The following is a 12,253-nucleotide window of genomic DNA, read 5'->3' as shown; positions in this document are numbered from 1 at the left end:
TTGTTATTTGTTGTACTGAAATACAAATCAAGGCATCAATGGCGTCTGTTCGTCAATTCTGTTAATTGGTAATTTACACCAAGTGGTATGTTTGATCCAATGATATATTCAATAATAGAATTTAATTAAATGAAAATTAAATTCATTTATTGAATTAACATATATACATGTATTGAGACTCGACAAATCGAGTCGTCCTTTACTCTTATTATGCTAATTTGAGCATGTGACAGCCGAGTAGTAAAAGTCCGTGCAATTTAACGGTCTCTTTTACCTTGAAAACTGAACGGAGAGGACGTTAAAAAATTAAGACCCTCCTCGCCCACCCTTAAGAATTGAACTTTGTTTGCTGCTGGCTCTATTTATTTTTCAGATGCTCCAGTCTTCAAACACAAATCAGTCATGGTAACATGCTGAAGCAGTCACACAACCGGAGCGAAATTTACTTCATTTTATGCAGACTATGGATAGCCCAGCTGCTAATTCTGACATATTGCTGAATGGACCGCCCTTCAGTACACCAGCTTTGGATCGCCCAGCTGTGATACAATGATTAGTTCAATCGTCATCAACATTTTATTGATTGACAAATATTTTGGTTGTGTACTGTTGTTGTAACAGTTGTTGTTGTTTTATGAATGAATTTTGATTAAATGTTGCCATGACAATTCAATATCCAAACAAAATCAGAGTTTGTTATTTGTTGTACTGAAATACAAATCAAGGCATCAATGGCGTCTGTTCGTCAATTCTGTTAATTGGTAATTTACACCAAGTGGTATGTTTGATCCAATGATATATTCAATAAGTAATGATTATCAAATGCAACGCTTAAACTATGCTTACATGAATATTTTACACATGCATTATAGATACATGTATAATATTGTTAACAAATATGATGAAATGTAATATGTAATTTAATTAATTACTTTAGTAAAGTAATTGTAATTTAATTAATTCTATTTCAAAAATTGTGTAATGTGTAATTAGTGTAATTGGTCATTTTTGCAATGTAATGTGTTATTTAATTAATTTCATTCAAATGTAATTGACCCCAAGTCTGGACTGTATATGACATAGAAATATACGGTCAACGCATTTTGACTGCTCAAATAGAACGAGTGCAGTATAAATAAGATTAAACAATGAAATTTGTATTTTATGAGAACTTTTTATAATGTTTTAATACCCTTATCTTTGACTTAATAAATATGTTTTGTAAACTGTTGCTGAGGCAGTCTTCCCCTAGCTTTCAAGCTGTAAACATGTGTTAATCAATTTGTATATATTGTAAACAGTCTTGCGTTTAAAGCAGCCAAAGTGTCAATTATAGACCTAGAGACTTTAATGTAACCCGTGCCGAAGTTCACGTACTGAGACCGGAAATTCACGGGGCTATATATATATATAAATGAAATAGCTTGCATTTTAACAAAACTGAAACAATAGAGCTAGCCACAAGAACAACTATTTACCAACAATGTTTGTTTAATAACATTTAAAAAACCAAACATTACAATCGGATTACTTCCCCGCTTCTATCATAAAAGTGAAAAATCTAAATGTTTTAATGAAAAAAGACAAATTTATAATATACTATTGAAAGACTATTGTGAAGAAAAGGGTTTTAACGTTATTAGATATAATATGCATTTTTCAAATATGTATGATGGGATTCATTTGAATGTATCAGGTATAAAACACTTTGTAAGGTGCATGAAAGAGGTTATGAACCCAATTTTAGGTATAGTGCATGTAGATAAAGCAGATACAATTCAATTCAAATCTTTATTGCCATAAAACTACATATTTATAGTATGTGACACAACACAACAAAATGAAAATAAAAAATACCAACAAGATCATTAATATACACAATAAAAGTAAATACTTTAAGAGCTCCCTGTCCTCAGTTCAATAGACTGTTTTAAAAAGGATCCTAGCTTATTTACCTGAATGTGTGAAATTGGGTTGAGTATATTTGTTATTTTATCTATGTCATTTAATTCATAAAGTGGATATTCTCATTTAATAAAAAAACAAAAATAAACTTTCTATTATTATGGTTTCTTTTACAATGTAAAAAGAAATGAATTTCATCTTCAATTTGTTTACAGTTTTTGCATAACCTTTCTTCTCTTGGTATTTTAAGGTATCTTCTTTTGGTATTTTAAGGTATCTTCCCTTTTCTATTAATAAATTATTATCACTGAAACTAAATTTTGTTATCAGTTTTCTGAATTCAAGTTTTGAGCAAGTTAAATATTATTCTTCTTCATTATTTATTTTAACATGTTTATAAATAGTGAGTTTGCTGTTATCCTTTATATCTGATAGTTTATCATTTACTAGTTTTTTATAAAAAAGCTTCAATTTTAATCTTATTTGTTCTTTTATATATATATTTTTTTTTTTTTTTTTTTTTAACAACATTATATATTTATTCATCAAATATGCTTGTTACATTGTTACACCAAGAAACCAAGCTTTTCTTGGTGCATCCTGTAATATTCCACCGATTGCCCAGGTTAGCAATCAGCTGCTGGTATATAAGTATATGTTCCAGACCGTATGAGTATTTGGACCGTACGCGTACGGTCTGGACCGTATGCGTACTTTTTCAAAATACGTATACGGTCGGACAAGAAGTTGGTCAAGTTTATTAGATACAAATGCATATAACAGATCAACATAACTTATATCTCAAACTAATATAAAAAGTTCAATAGTAATTGAAATAAAAACTTAATACTTTAACTATTTAAAAAAATCACGCTTATTAAAATCTGTTAATCTCCTGTATTTAGCATGTCAGTAATTCATTAATTGCAGCCCAGTATGCTCATTGAAATTGAAGTTATCGGAAGTAAACATAATGTGGGAGGACAATTGTTATAGAATATTTAGGAACTTTACAAAAAAAATGCATATGCAAAGGAACATGCATGAACAAAACATGTTAATGTAAAAAAAAAATATGACGTTCCTTGTGGTAGCAAGACTAGTGTCACCTTGGGCCAGAGTAACAAAATAGGATTCAGATATACAATTAAACAAATATTTAATGTCAATTGTTCGCTTATTTACTTCATCCATCTATTTGTAATAATAACAATTTGTATAACTAAAAATAAAGATTTTGATAAATGTTTGTTTAAAGATTAACCCATATGATCTCAAAACATGTCTGATCAGCTGGACCGTACGCGTATACTCATACGGTCCGACCGTACGCGTATGGTCGGACCGTACGAGTATACGCATACGGTCCGGACCGTACGCGTACGGTCCAAATACTCATATGGTCTGGAACATATATATTATAATAATATGTATAAATTTCTTGAAATACAATTATACAACATTTTAATACATTATGTTTTATTCTATCAATCGTCTAAACTTCTTTTTAGTGACTTTAGTAATGGATTAAGTTTCATTGTTCTGTTTTCGTTGTATCTTTTTATGTATTCTCGAAATTTGATAAACATTTACCTTTGTCAATTTCTGATTAGATACATAATATGATTTGTATATGGAAAAACCTAAGATTGTTAGGAAATAATTCAGACCAAAATAATTTTTGTCAAAAATTTTATATCCAAAGACTAATTGCTTTAATGATACTCTAAAATTTAAATTTGATTTTATCATTACCTCATGAATACTTTTCCAAAATTTTTCTAAAAATCGACAAGAAATAAAAAAAGTGGTTGTAATCTTCTTCTTCGTTACATACATTGCATAGATTGTCATTCGTCTGTTTCCATTTAAACAATAATTGTTTTGTTGGTAATATGAATTGTAAAAGTTTCCATCTATATATTTTTAACTTATTTTCTTCTAAATAATGAAACATGAAAACATATAGTTGGTTAATACTAAGGTTTTCATTAGTTTGTAAAATACGCATCCATTTGCTTACACCAATTGATGGTTCAGTTTTATCTTTACAAATTGACTTATATAATATATTTGTTGAAAAATTTGAAGCCTCAATGTAATTACCTTTCCAGATTAGTTTCTGTCTAGGAATATTTACAATACTTTTAATAGAACTCTCAGACTGTAACATCTGAAGCCAGTCTTTTGGAATGGCTTTTTGTTAAATATTTATTTCTGCAATCCAATTAATCTTGCATTCTAATTTATCCAAAATAAAATGTTGAGATATATTGCCAGTGCCGTCTATAATATCATTGACAAATATCAAGTTACTCTTAATCCAATTTTCAAAAATAATAGTTTTATTTTTGAAATTAATCTGTTTGTTCCCCCAAATTACCTGTTTCCTTACTTCTGTGAAGTTGGTAGGTTTTTTTGTTTGTCCACCGCCTGATATTACCCAACATTTAAATACTTCTCTATAAAATTCAGGGATATGTTTGATATAGTCAAGAATTTTCTTCTTTTCAAAATTCATCTTAAAAATTAACCAATTAATACCAACCACGCTGAGATATTTTAATGGAATCAACTTCCAGTTTGAAATATCATTACTAATTAGTTTACTTACCCAAGATGCTTTTAGAGACATAAAATAACTTTGTATGTCGATCATTTGTAACCCCCCTTCTTCGTTTGACTTTATCATGGTATTTCTTTTAACCTTATCTGGTTTACCATCCCAGATGTATTTATAACATTTACTTTCTATGTCTTTTCTGAATTTCTCTGGAACTGTACAGGCACTTGCCAAAAATGTAAAAAGTGGTAGAACTAATGTTTTTATAATAAGAATTTTCCCGATTAAAGTTAAATTACGTTTCCCCCATAAATGAAATAGTTTATTCATTTTCTCAATTTTATTCTCCCAGTTTAATTTTTCACATTCTTCTCTGTTATGAACAAAATATATTCCCAATGCTTTGACTGGTTTGTTTGTCCAATTAATCCCAGCTACCTTATCTTTACTATTTTTCAGTTTTCCTATCCATATACCCTCTGTTTTATTTTTATTCAAAGTTAACCCAGAAAATGATCCAAAAATTTCTATTTCATTCATAGCAGCTTTGATTTCTTTCTTATTACTGAGAAATAAAGTAGTATCATCAGCTAATTGTGAAATTTTAATTCTATGATTTTTATTATCTAGTTTAACTACGAACCCTTTGATATCTCTGTTTTTTCGAAGTCTTAAAGCCATGATCTCCACGGATAAAACGAAAAGAAGAGCTGATAAGGGACACCCCTGCCTTATTCCTCTTGAGTTATGAAATATTTCTGAAATCCATCCATTATTAATAACACAAGTTTGTAACCCAGTATATAATGTTTTTACCCAGTTTATAAAAGATTCATTAAATCCAAAATGTTTCAAAGTGATTAACATAAAATCCCATTCTAAAGAATCAAAAGCTTTAGTAAAATCTACAAAAACTATTGCCCCTTCAATCGAATATGCATCCGCATAATCAATAATATCTTGAATTTGTCTCAAATTAAAACCAATAAATCTGTTTTTAATATATCCTGTTTGATCTTCATTAATAATTTTTGGTAGTATCTTTTTTAAACGTTGCGCTAGAACAAATGACAATAGTTTTAAATCTACATTTAGTAAGGAAATTGGCCTATAATTATCTAATAATAAATGATCCCCCTTTTTGAATAATAATGTCAAAATACTAGTACGTTGTGAGTGTGATAGACTTCCTTTTTCATTACCAGTGTTTAAAACTTTGACTAGAAAATATCTTATTTTTTCCCAAAACATCTGATAAAATTCAACTGTTAGACCATCTAGCCCTGGTGCTTTATTTAATTTCATTGTATTAATAGCTGAAGTACATTCTTCAATTGTTACTTCTCCGTCACAAACTGATTTGTCAACATTATTTGAATTATTTTCTAATTCAGTTTCACAAATATAATTTTCGACTAAATCTTTTTTTTTTTGACATTTAGAACTGTACAGTTTTTCATAGTATTGCTTAATTTTTGTAAATAAATCGGCCTGGTCTGTTGTTATATTTCCATTCTCGTCACTTAGTTTATTTATCGACTTTTTTACTTGTCTTTGTTTTTCTAAACCTAAAAAATATGCATTATTTTTTTCCCCATATTCAACCCATTTCTCCCTTGACCTAACCTGTGCGCCTCTAGCTTTCTGTTCGTATATCTTACCTATTTTTAGTTCTAAATCTTTTATTTCTTCATCTAAATATGCATCTTCCTGTGGTAATGCATCTCTTAACTTATTTTTCTCTTCCAGGTTTTTTTCTAGTTCCCGACTTAATATATTTTTAGTTATCTTTTGTGAGGAATATGTTTGCAAAATGTTAAAATCCATACCAGTTTCTTCTACTATATGTTTACATATGAGAACCAAGGATAAATTCCTGCCGAGTCTAAGTTTTGAGACAAAATAAAGGATTCTTTTAAGAGAGGATTAATTTCATCAGAATATAATCTAATAAGATACAATATAGATTGAAATTTAATATTAAGTTCCAGAGGAAGTCTCCCCAGATCAGCGCTTGCACCTAAATTTGATGAAGTTTTCCTTATACCAAGTGTACAAAACTGTAGGTGTAACTTTTCTATAGGTGTTTTATCAATGAAATAACAGGGGTCCAATTGTATTCCAGAGTTATTTGCTCTTTTTTTGGCCCTAAAAGATGTTATATAGGAGTCTAAAAATGTTACTTCTGAATTATATAAAGCTATAGGTTTAACGAATGAATCAAAGAGATTATTTGCAACTTTAACTGGTAAATAATGCAATGGACTAGTATATGACTTCATCGCAAAAAGAACTTTTTTAGCTTTTTTTGTTAGATCTATAGTACTGTGCGAAAGATTTCCATTATTTTTAATCAACATTCCAAAAATTTTATACTCATTTGTTCCTGATATTGGAATATCTTTGTATGTTGCAAATGAGTTAGCTGTTTTCTTTATCTAATTATTTGATTACATCATTAATAAAATGGTTAAATAATGTTGGATCCTTGTTTTACCCCTCTTGAAATGTTAAAATATTTAGAAAATTGACTTTAATATTTCATTGAAGATTCTGTTTTATTATATTGCTCTTTTATAACATTGAAAAATTGTTTTCCAACACCTGTTTTCACTAGTTTATACAAAACCTATTCTCCACATAGAATCAAAGGCTTTACGGAGGTCAACAAAACAAATATATAACCTTTTTTCCTTTTTCTGAATGCATTTAATTTATTAAAGATTTTAATACAAAAATGCTGTTAGAAGTCCGATTGGTTTTCTCGATAACCAAACTGATTTTCACTGAGTTTCCCATCTATAACTTTATTCAATCTGTTATCTTAAATTGCATTACATTAGAAAAAAGTGCACTCAAAATATTTTGGTCAACAAAAATTTGGTTATAACGATACTAGACTATCAGAGATCAACAAAGCTCAGGATATTAGAACATTTAATATTGTTGTACATAATATTACGTTTACCAGAGCTGTACTGTGCTGTGAATTTTGCTTAAGGGCATACGATACAGTTACAGGGCAGGTAAAGACGTTGCTAACGTAAAATGTTATTTTCGCGACGTCAAACTATGACATATCGGGGAAAGATGCATTTTTCGACTATTTTTCATCATTCAAACTGATTTCATTTGAAAACGAGTGCATAGACCCCTATTTTTTAAAACGACATTTTGTTTCATTTTGCAGGGAGATTATGTGGACCAAATTTTATTAAACTGTAAATAGAGGATTTTTTTTAATTTTGATAAATATACAGCAAAATATTTTTTTCTAAATTCATGATCATTTGATAAATATGAGTTATTACTTATAAAATACAAAAATTACAAATTATCTAACAAAAAAAAATTTGTGTTTATCTTTTAAAACAAAAAAGTTATGGCTTTCTTTCGAAAGAGAAAATACGGCCACAAATCCGAATTTTGAGCAAATATACAAAATTTCGACCTCATTTAACTCAAAAAGTAGCTCATGAAGGTATATTTTTTATTACATATTTGATTTAAGCAGGCAAAAACTAGCCTATATGGACATTTTCATCAAACTGTGAATACAGGATCAAAACTGTATCGTATGCCCTTAGTATACGGAAGCTATCTTGGACAGCTATATTGGACACGACTTGAAAAGAAAAAAAAACAATTTTGATAAGATTTTTTTATTATTAATTGTAATAAAAAAGAAAATTTATTAAATGTAGATACCAGGAAAATTTATAATATATTAATTCAGAAGGAAATTAAAATACCGGTTGGTTTTTACAAATGGAAGACAATGCTTAACCTTGAATACATAAAGAGTCTTTCATGTAATATCCCACCGTTGTCTAAAATCGGTCATTTTGTTGGCCCGTTCGGTATTTGTGTTTGAACATATCACACGAGAAAGCTACGCATTGACGTCACTACAAAATTAGTGCAGAATACGTTTTTTCTACTCTTTTGAGTAAAGGACAAGTGTAAACAATTGAAAACGAAAAGGGCTTAAAATGCCTTATCATAGGCAAGTTATATACATTAAATTAAGAAAGAGTGACCTTTGCCTAACAGATATAACGAACAAATATTAGAAGGCGAAGGCATCGATAATGTCAGAAAAGAGTTGGGTCTAATGAGGACACAGTGTGAAATATGGTATTCAAGCAAAAACAATTCTAGTTCAGCGCTTAAATTAGAAGATTTCAAAGCATCGTTGAATAATGACAAATGAATCATTGCCATAGACAAGATGGTCAACGACAAAGATGGATATGTTATAACAGGTGTGACATTAACAGTTAATAATTATTAAGTTGTTTTAACATTGTACTTGACCAGATAAATACAAAATAACCATTCCTTGTCTCAAAATATAAAATCTATTTGTACAAGGCTTAGAAACAGGACGAATCAGAGTCTTTGCAGAGCATTTCTATATTAAAGCTGTACCTCCAAACTGTAGAAGGAGATATCCGGTCAACCCATAATCTCTTAACAAATTACAAGTCCAACTATCTGTACTTTTCAGAATATTTGCGAAAAAAACAAAACCAAAACAATTCCAACAATGGGTCTTCAACGCAGCGAGGAAATCCCGCACCAGGAGGTGGTCCTCAGCTGGCCCCTATAAAAAAAAATGTGTACTAGTTCAGTGAAAATCGACGTCATACTTAACTCCAAAACATATAAATGAACTAAAATGAAAAAAAAACATACAAGACTAACAAAGGCCAGAGGCTCCTGACTTGGGACAGGGGCAAAAATGCGGCAGGGTTAAACTACACATGCTTTGTAAATCTCAACCCTCCCTCTATACATCTAGCCAATGTAGAAAAAAAAAGAAACATACAGCAATACGCACAGTATAACTCAGTTTAAAAGAAGTTTAGTTTAGATAACAGTTATTAACATTCTTACTAATTCCTTGTAAGTTTTTCATTAAATTTGTTACATTCGGGTCAACTTACATGAAGTAAATTTTCCTTAGTTTCTTACGCTTCAATGTACAATATCCTATTTAAGATAAAAATAACTAAAAAAAAACTTTAAGGAATCGCATGTACCAAAAATGGAGAAAGTCGGGTTGTCTCGACACGGTGAACGTCTCGTGCAATTGAATTTTATCACAATCAGGAAAAAAACGTATTTGCCAACTTCCGGACATCCTTCTGTAACCAATTCAAGGGTGACTTGGGAAAAGAAATATGGACGGCATCTATTACAAGGGTCGAGTTCAATATCGTAGCAAGCTACGTAGCAGCTACGTAGCTGCTAACAATATTTATGTAACAACTAGTCTATAGTTACACGTTCAATAGTAAAAATCTACGTAGCACTACGTAGCTGCTACGATATTGAACGCAGCCCAGGTCTACCTATTGTATTTATTTATTATTTGTTGTCGACCTGAACATGTTTCAATATTTGCAACTAGTCGTTTAACAATCAATCCAAAAGGGTGACTTGGTAATGGAAGTATGGTCACCATTGGTCTTCTTCCGACCGGCAGTAAAACCCTCGCCAAAGTGAGGCGTCTGTTTGGCTTTGCGTGATTTGCAGCCACGTCTGGTCATAATGTGATAAACAGTCATTGTCTCCGCATAGAGAGAGGCCGTTACGAACGAAAAATTGATGAAAGTGGAAAAAATATTACACTGCCAAGATCAGAGAGAACATGCCAGTTTTGTTCAATGAACTCGGTTGAAGACGAAGAACATTTTTATTTATTTAAATGTACCCTTTATAATAAGGAAAGAAAAACCTTTCTGGATGAACTCTTTACAAAAGATGGAAGAAAGATACCAAAGGGACAGTCAAACTCATAAATCTAAAACAAACTGACAACGCCATGGCTAAAAATGAAAAAGAAAACCAGAAAAACTATAGTACACATGACACAACATAGAAAACTAAAGAATAAACAACACGAACCCCAGCAAAAACTAGGGGTGATCTCAAGTGCTCCGGATACCCATATTTATTCCAAATATCCGATAGTAATCTGCTTATTTGGTTCATGTCAAACGATAGCCTTCATTTTAGCTCTAAATTATGTGAATTGCTATCCTCATTTTTCACATTGAGAACTAAATATTTGCTTAACTGAAACTTAAAAAAACTTACTAGTCTTCACCAGTTCATTGTCACATTATACTTGAATTGTTTTTTTCTTTTCTTTTCTGGGCAGTAAGAGTTATCCTTCGTTCCATATATACAATGTAGGCATCTGACTCTCCTCATAAAAACATAAAAATACATTTGTATATCTATTTTCATCTGTTCTTTATTTTTCATTTACATGTTGTACTGTTAAATCAATCATCCTTAATCAGAATGATATTTGTATGTGTGAGTGTATGCGAGTGGGAGAGAAAGGTTTTTTTTATTTTTACTTTATGTGATTACATGCTTGTTATGAACCCTATGATAAGAAATAAAATATCTTTATCTTTATCTTATAATGTGGACATTAAATCCGATGCCGCATGTAAAGATAGTGCTTCGCTGTATGCACGTTAAGAACCATTACATCAACTCTTCAAGTGCTCCGTATCCAACAAATCCTTATTTCCCGTAGCGGTCTAAATTTCTCCGACTCTAATCCCGAACGCCTCCTTTACAGAACCTTTCTGTAGTATTTATTGTTAATTTGTTAATTCGTCCTGAATATGAATAAAATATTTGCCACTGGACGTAAAGCAACCAACAATCAATCAATCAATTTAAACAGTCAACAATCATATTATCAATCTCAATATACCAAGTTTTTTGTCAATAAAATAACCAACCGTTTCTTGCTGTCAGTATAAGTGAAGTTTTTGTTTAATCAGGCTTATTTTCATAGTATCATTTGTCTCATCATAAATCAATATTATAGTATCTGCGATTGCTTTACTTTTTATGAAAGGAAATTGGACTATTTTATTTTTTTTTTGTTTGTTCGTTGTTTTTTTCTTTTCTTAAATGAACCCCATTTGTAAGTTCTCGAACAGTTGTATAAAATATTTCTGTATCACCTCCCTAAGGGTTGTAGTAAAGCCCGATTTTAATTGCTGGAACATACATCTATTGTTTTAAAATAGTTTTGTGGAGCACTTATCAGAAATAGTAAAATTACATTGTTACGGACACTGGTGTAAATTGGACTTCAGTAAAGGAAATGAAGATTCCGTTCTTCTTATTTGGATTAAATGCGATTCACACACACAACATATATGTTTGGGGCATTGCATACAACTAAATGTTTGTCATAGAGGTTATGTGCTTGGCTATATTTGGATTTGAAAATATAAGTAACATTTTGTGTTCTACGACAAGAAAAACCTTAACATATGCATTATCTATAACACATTCATTCTTTCAAAATAAAAATAAAATACTTGAAAGTCTGACTAATAGTACTCTAAAATAAAGATTGGTTTTTAACATATATTTAAACAGTCCAACAGTTTTTAACATATATTTTAACAGTCCGACAGATGTTTTTGAGTTTTTTGTAAACATAAGTCATGAAAGGAAATACGAAGTTATTGGTTATTTTTTTTAATTTCGATTAATTGTCGAGTTCTTGGTCGTTTATAACGGACCGGTTATTATCACTTTTCATTTAAGTTGTACTTGTATACAAAATTATAATTAACCTTTTTAAATATTTAAATCCCCATTTAGTATTGTCAATCTTTTTAAAGAACAGTGTCATGATAAAAACTAGGTGCATTTATAATACGTTTCAATATATTTTTTTATACACTGTCATGCGCGAATTAACGTTACATTCATATGATTTCATGTGATTTTACCTTG

Source organism: Mytilus galloprovincialis, chromosome 4, assembly GCF_965363235.1.
Source record: "Mytilus galloprovincialis chromosome 4, xbMytGall1.hap1.1, whole genome shotgun sequence".
Lineage (NCBI taxonomy): Eukaryota > Metazoa > Mollusca > Bivalvia > Mytilida > Mytilidae > Mytilus > Mytilus galloprovincialis.
This window is presented reverse-complemented; position numbering follows the sequence as displayed.